Genomic DNA, 6,832 nt, shown 5'->3' with positions numbered 1-6,832 from the left:
CATATAAGTGCAAAAAATAAACACTAAAAATGAAGATAGACAATAAACATTAAAGTTAATACTTTTGAGAATCTTTCCCATTACAGAAGTAGGTATTCTTTTTGTGTATATATACTGTCCATTTCAAAAATCTGTAGTATTTGGAATACCAAACTTGAAATTGGAAGGATTATTTGTAATTCTCAAGTATTTCATCCCAAGAACTAATGACTTGCACTTTACCTAGTAATGTAAAGCTCAAGTAGGGCTAGATGATGACTGACACAGTCATTTGCTCAAACTTATATTATTATTTGTCATTCTGCTATTTGAAATTATTTGACTTGCCAGTAACTTTTAAACCAGAGACTGAAAAAATAAATAATTTTCTAACAGAAATTCTGAAATTACCTTTTACCTTCCAAATCAGGAAGGTTTAAAGTAACCATCTAAAATAGGTGGACTGATTCAAGAGCTTGTTCAATCAGCAGCTCCTTTGATGAATATTCAACTTCTTCTTACCTTCAAATTAAATTTTAAAGCCATCTGTTGCCCACTGCTTAGAATAACTGAAGCACTCAGCATAATCTTCTGTTATGTTTGCACTTTTGGGGGACTAAATTCAGCCTTTTGTTCATAATCATGAGATGCATTGCCCACTGCTGAACCAATAGTCTTCCACTGTGTTCTTCAGGTGGGAGAATGAGGTTTCTCTGCACAAGAGGATGGAGTGCTATAAAAAAGACTTTCTGAAAGTACAAACATTATATCTATATCTATTATATTTATATTTATATATATATAAAAGTATATCAGTCAAGTGTAAGAATTTTATCCATTATAACCATTGACCACATGAATCTGCCAACCAGCCAATCCACACTGGGAGGAGGGGCGGAACAGGTTGTCCTCAGGATTGGTAGTATTAGCATACTGCTTGGCACACATCTTGTGTCTCTGCTTCTTGTATGTGAAGATCTACAATCATATCATATGATATTTGTATTTGGTTTATTCAGCTAAGGAGAATATGAGAAAAAAATTGCCTTCAAAAGAGCAAGAGAGAGAAAGAGAGAGAATTAGAGTGATCCAGTGGAGTACATTCAACAGTAAATGTCATGCAAGAAGAGCACAAAAGGCATAGACATTAATACAATATTGTTTACAATTTTTATAGTCCTGAACAAACATGGATAGAGTATGTCATTGAATTAGGTGATGCTGGTAGTTTTTTCCTAGCCAAATACAGTTAACCTTAATTTTGTATTGCTCTTCCATGCTTATTAAAACAGTGAGTCCATGAAAAAGTGATATTGTTTTAATGGATATGCTTCTTTATGGTAGACTTTAATAATTTGCTGGAGATTCACCAGCATTGACTGAAAAGCCATTAATTAAAATTGATGGAACATCTGTCCCAGATCTGGTTCCTTGTTCATAGTTGTGTCCCCTGTATAGCTATTAAAAGAGAGGAAGAAAAAACTTGAGGTGTATTTTTATGTAACAAAAGTAACCAGTTGTCTTGTGTCTGAATATTCATTGGTATTAATTACCCAGACTAACATTTAGATTTCAAATTGATTTGGAGGTGTCAAGTTTAGCAGCATTTCAAGTAGTATATTAAGCCGACTTCCAGTTAAGAACAAATATTTTTTGATATTAAACATGGAAACTCTCCATGATTTTATTCAGCAAAATTAATGAACAATCAATTCAAGACCCATCTGCCCCCCAAAACATTACTAATTTTGACTAGCTAGAAGATTAAAAGATTATGTGGGACCTGTTTATTTCCTTGCAAAAGAACAGTACTTTTCTTCACATATATTGCATGACTCAATCCTGTACTGGATTCAGAACTTGAATTAGCTCTGCCACTTCCATATAAAGAGTGAGAGTGGTTGAGGAAACATATGAATTGAGGTGGTATAAAATCTAGACAGTTATGCTAATCCTATTTAAGCTTTGCTTCATAGGTAATTGATCACCAAGTTTTAAATCTCAGCACTTTTCTCTGCTGGGTCTTACAACCATTTTTATGTATCTTACTATTATAACCATTTGTATGTATTTTACTATCATTTTAGATGTATGTTGCTGTCTAGTCTTTCCTAAAAAATGAAAGATGAAAATAAAATAAATAAAAATAAGGATCTCACCCTGGTGTCTACAAGACCTTTTGTTCATGAAACATTTTATTTATTGTTTTACTGGGAGTTGGCATAGAAACCATTCATCAAACAGAAGAAAGCATGAACACGTAGCTATGAAACCAGGTCACAACACTTAGGTCCATATCCCAGCAAAAGTCAGATTTTTTCTGAGTATATACAAAGGTTTAATCTCATCAGTCCTAACTCTATACATTAATTCAAGTTAATTTAAGACTATTTTAGAGCTGGAGAGACATTAAATGTCCAACGCTCTGACTAATTTCTGTGTCACAAAACCTACATTTATCTCAGCTAGTGATGAGAATTGTCTGATTGATTTATTCCGAAACTGAAAGTTTTCCCACCATTTCAACTGCAGTTATATATTTTTATTTTTTCTAATATTTTAAAAAACAAACAAAGAAAGAAAGAAAGAAAAAAAAAAAAGGAACAAACAGAATATTAAATAGAATGTTCTTATTCAATTCAGTAGTTTGAAAGAAATAAGATATGGGGTTGTAAATTAAAGTGCACACTTTTGCAGTAAGTGGAGAATTAATGTTTTTAAGCCAATATTGATTCTGGTGATATTAAAACTGCAACAAACATTCCTTATTTTTAGCATAAGAAATTTCAAAAATCAGTAACAGTCCTAAAATGAACGTACTTATAATGAATGTTAATGGTGTGCACAGTACAAATCAGAATAGAAAATCAAAAGCTTACTTTCAGATTGATTAATATGAAAAATGGTTCCAGTTAGCTTTGATTCATCATCACAACTTCCTGACTTGGAAACACTTTACATGTTCAAAACTGGTCAATGATTCACTCCACAGTCATTAAGCAAACTCAACTGCATAAGAAGAAAGCTAATTTTCATTTGTACCAAGCTGTAACAGAGATAAAAGAGCAAATTTTTAGGACTAATAACACATCAAAATAAGTTGTATGTCTTTATACTCAGTGACTTGTTCTAATTCTAGCCTACTGACTGCTTCCATGGTACATTTCTCGATGCTGTCCATCTTCATAGTGTGTTACTCTTGCAATATATACACTTCACTAAAGTGTTTAAAAAGATTCTCTTTGTTGTAAGACAAAGATGACATGTTATTACCATTATCTAACTACTCTTTGGCAAACTACATCCATGATGAAAAAAAAAAAAAAAAACACAAAAAAAAAACATTACTAAAAGCAAACATATTTTCTCCCTTTCTAGATCACTGTAACTTCTTACTATGGTCATAATCAGAAGTAGAGAGTGTCTATACCCAACAGAGACAGGCAGTAAACATCAAATATTACTCAAACTAGGGCTGAATGTGTGATATAAGTTACTGTTAGAAAGCATGTCTAACTTTTTAACATAAAACAAAAATAGTGTTTTTTAACAAATGCCATACGAAGTTCTACCTTAATAAAGAATATGTATTCTTATTCATTGCTCTTTTCTGTACTATAAGGCTTGAGATGTGAAGACAAAATATGCATCCCCCAAATTTAAAAAATATGACCATTTTTGATTATGATTATCGTTTCAGATGTAGCAGTCTGGGTAATAAAGGATTGTTTCCCAAAACTATTTTGCGAACCTGAAGGTCCACTCATATATGTCCTGAAAGTGTATTGCCCCAGCAGAGCATTTAGATTTTTACAGTATAGTAATTACTGTTCTTTCAGGTTAATTTAGTTTAGTAAGGGGAGGAAAAAAAAAAAAGTTAACAATGTGAACATTTCAAACTGTCATCATTTCACTTTAGGATGAGCATTTTGTTGAGATATATGGGCCATTCTATTTCTCAAAGTAAAATATTTGCAGATTGTTTGCACACCAGTGAATTTATATGTAATGAAATTGTCATATGGACACGTTATTTAGGGACAAACTAAAGTTAAGTTCTTTCTATCTTGCTTTTCAGCAGAAAAAGATGGACTGCTTTAACCAATGCTGGCAGAAATGATACAATGTGGGCATTAATCAAATAATAGTTGCAGACAGAAGGAACTATATATTGGTTCTGATGGCACGAAAATAATATTCAATGCTTCCAATTTGTGGAAAAAAAAACACATGGTAATCTAAAACTGTGTTCTTGATTTTTTAGTGTCACAGTGTAGCAGTGACAGAGCTAATAAGAAGATGTGAATCTTTGCTATTTCTTCATGGAAGTTATAATAATAATACTTTTTTGTATGCACTCACCAGGAGACCATAGAAATATTACTAGTTATTCCAAGTGCTTTGCAAAATGCAAGTAGAAAAATTATTTCAACATAAACATTGATAGAAAATTCTTTCTTTCTTTTTTCTTTCTTTATTTCATTCTTTTTGGAAATAATCTCATTATTCGTACTTCTTTCTACACAGATCTGGAAAATAGAAGACACCCATCACTATGCCCAATTTCTTCTATAGAGTTTTAGAAGCCAAATGATAAGTAAGAAAGTGACATGTTAAAGTACAAATTCTCTACTTTTAACCCTCAGACCTTCCATAAACCTGTAAAAAACATTAATGTTACATAACTCATGTGCTGTCCTTATGCCCATTTCCTGTACCTGTCAAAGGAAATTTCTCTGCAGTGATATGGCATCTACTCTTATCAATACTGGAAACCTTTTATTTTGGTGAAGACTACAATGGAAAAGACTACATTTTCCAAAATAGAGTGGCAAATGTATGTTGTTGCTGGAAAAAAAAAAAAAAAAAAGAAAAAAAAAAAAAAAAAGGATTATATTGATTTGCTTCTTTGAAATCTGAAAAATCTGCTTTTGTACCTTGGCATGCTAGCAAAAAAATGAGGCTGGAAAAATTCTACTTTCACATATATTGTAGCAAAAACTGTATAAATCTGTACATTAAATTTTGTTTGATTTTTTTTTTCTTAATCATTAGAAATCGAGAACTCAATATTTGTATTTTATTTCTTTAAAATCTCTTTTAGTACAAAGGTTCTCTTGGACACATTTTATATTAAGGCTACATTTATAAGTAGCTTATCAATTTTCAGCAATTGTTACTGCTGCTGGCTAATTGCATGTAACAACATCTGACTGGAAAAAGTTTGGTTATAATACAGATTGATAAGCAGTTGCAACACATTGTGCTGATGAGCTTATATGTAATTAAAGCACATGAGCTCAAATCCACAGTGTGCTTATTATAATTTGTGTTAATTATTTATTAACATTTTTCAAATTGTACTGTTTTAATGAAGTTTAAATTGCACCATTATTCACATATAGTGCAAAGGCTATATGCGCAAATTTAGTTGCCATGCTTAATTTTTTATGAGTTTAAGGATCTTACTGTCAATTACAAGAAAATTATTCTTAATGTGTAACCTTAGTGATATTTTATTAATATAAAATATTTGTTTTGAACATGAAAGTGAAGGGACCCTGCACTTCAAAGTTGAAGGATACATGTATTTATTAACAGCTTTCTATATCAAGAAATTGAGATTTTCTCACGGAGTGTAGGTATCTTATTATTGTAGGCAATGGAACAATATTATTGAATTATCTGTGCCAGAATCACTTTCCTTTCATAAGCATTCACAATTCATGTAACTTTGTTTACTTTTCAAGATATTCTAATATATAGATTTTCTACTTACCAACTACTTACCAAATTTTCCATTCTGTCAAATCAACTCAGTGGAACATAACCTTGCCAAAACCCTTTGAGCAGGTTTATTTTTGGATCTGTGGAAAAAGAAAACAGGGAGTCACAATGATCTTCCTCGTTCTGAGAAGAAAATACGTATTTTCAGCCATTTTTACAATTCTAGTCACTTCCTTGACAAATACAGCTACTATGGCTTATGTGGCAGAAGCCTGCTATAAAATCAACTCAGACTCTGCTACTGTCTCCCCAGAAACAAGAAGGGAGGGTGTTGCAGTTCAGGGAAGAACTGATACTTTTCAGTGGATATTCTTGTATAACATTCTTACTGCTTTCTTCACAATCATTAGGTGGTGTTGATCTTGCACAAAAATGACATTTAAATGCTTTTGTAACACCTGGATTATATATATCTTAAAATCTGAGATAAACCAATACAACAGTGATCTAATCTTCCTTCAAAATGCATGATAGTTTATGTAGTTCCACAGAGATAAAGGCCAGCCATGAAATCCATTAAATGCAGACATAAACTCCCAAGACATCTGAAATTATTCAGATATGCATCATTGTCATAAGTTCATCTCTAGTCATATTTTAATTAAGGATTTAAAACTGAGACAAGAAAGAGGGAAATATTTGTTTAGAAAGCAAACACACAGATATTCAGTCCATGGTCAAGAGAAATAATAAAAATGAAAAACAAACAAACAACAAAACAAACAACAACAACAAACAAACAAACAAACAAACAGGTATTCCCAAGAAAACTTCAGCTATTCAGATCGTTATTGAAACCCCAAATTGCTTCATTTGATTTACGTAATGAATGTAAGACATCTTCCACAATCAAAGCAAAATGAAAGGCAAATTGATCTCAGCTTAAATCAAAAAGGCAAAAAGGCCAAAGGCCTGATTTCCTGGAGCAGAAAAAGTGCAGTCATCACAAACATTTTTATTTTTTTCCTCCCTCTCCCTCAAGAAAATAATTATTTTCATAGTAAGAGTGATTCTTAGGAAAAAAAAAAAATCGCAGTAGTCATGGTAACCTGATCTTAACAGTAGG

At 31.8% G+C, this 6,832-nt stretch overlaps 1 long non-coding RNA gene across 1 annotated transcript; it reads right to left on the bottom strand.

The window, feature by feature from the left end:
• Nucleotides 1-516: 516 nt before the first annotated feature.
• On the bottom strand, nucleotides 517-5,910 carry LOC311432810. The gene is made up of 3 exons (XR_014690352.1): nucleotides 5,770-5,910; nucleotides 2,859-3,025; nucleotides 517-1,025 (listed from the first exon to the last, which is right to left on the bottom strand). It is a non-coding gene; the product is annotated as an uncharacterized lncRNA (long non-coding RNA).
• Nucleotides 5,911-6,832: the final 922 nt, after the last annotated feature.

This window comes from Aythya ferina (genome assembly GCF_964211825.1).
Source record: "Aythya ferina genome assembly, chromosome: 2".
Taxonomy (NCBI): Eukaryota; Metazoa; Chordata; class Aves; order Anseriformes; family Anatidae; genus Aythya; species Aythya ferina.
Note: the sequence above shows the minus strand (reverse complement) of the source record. Positions and strands in the feature narration are given on the sequence as shown.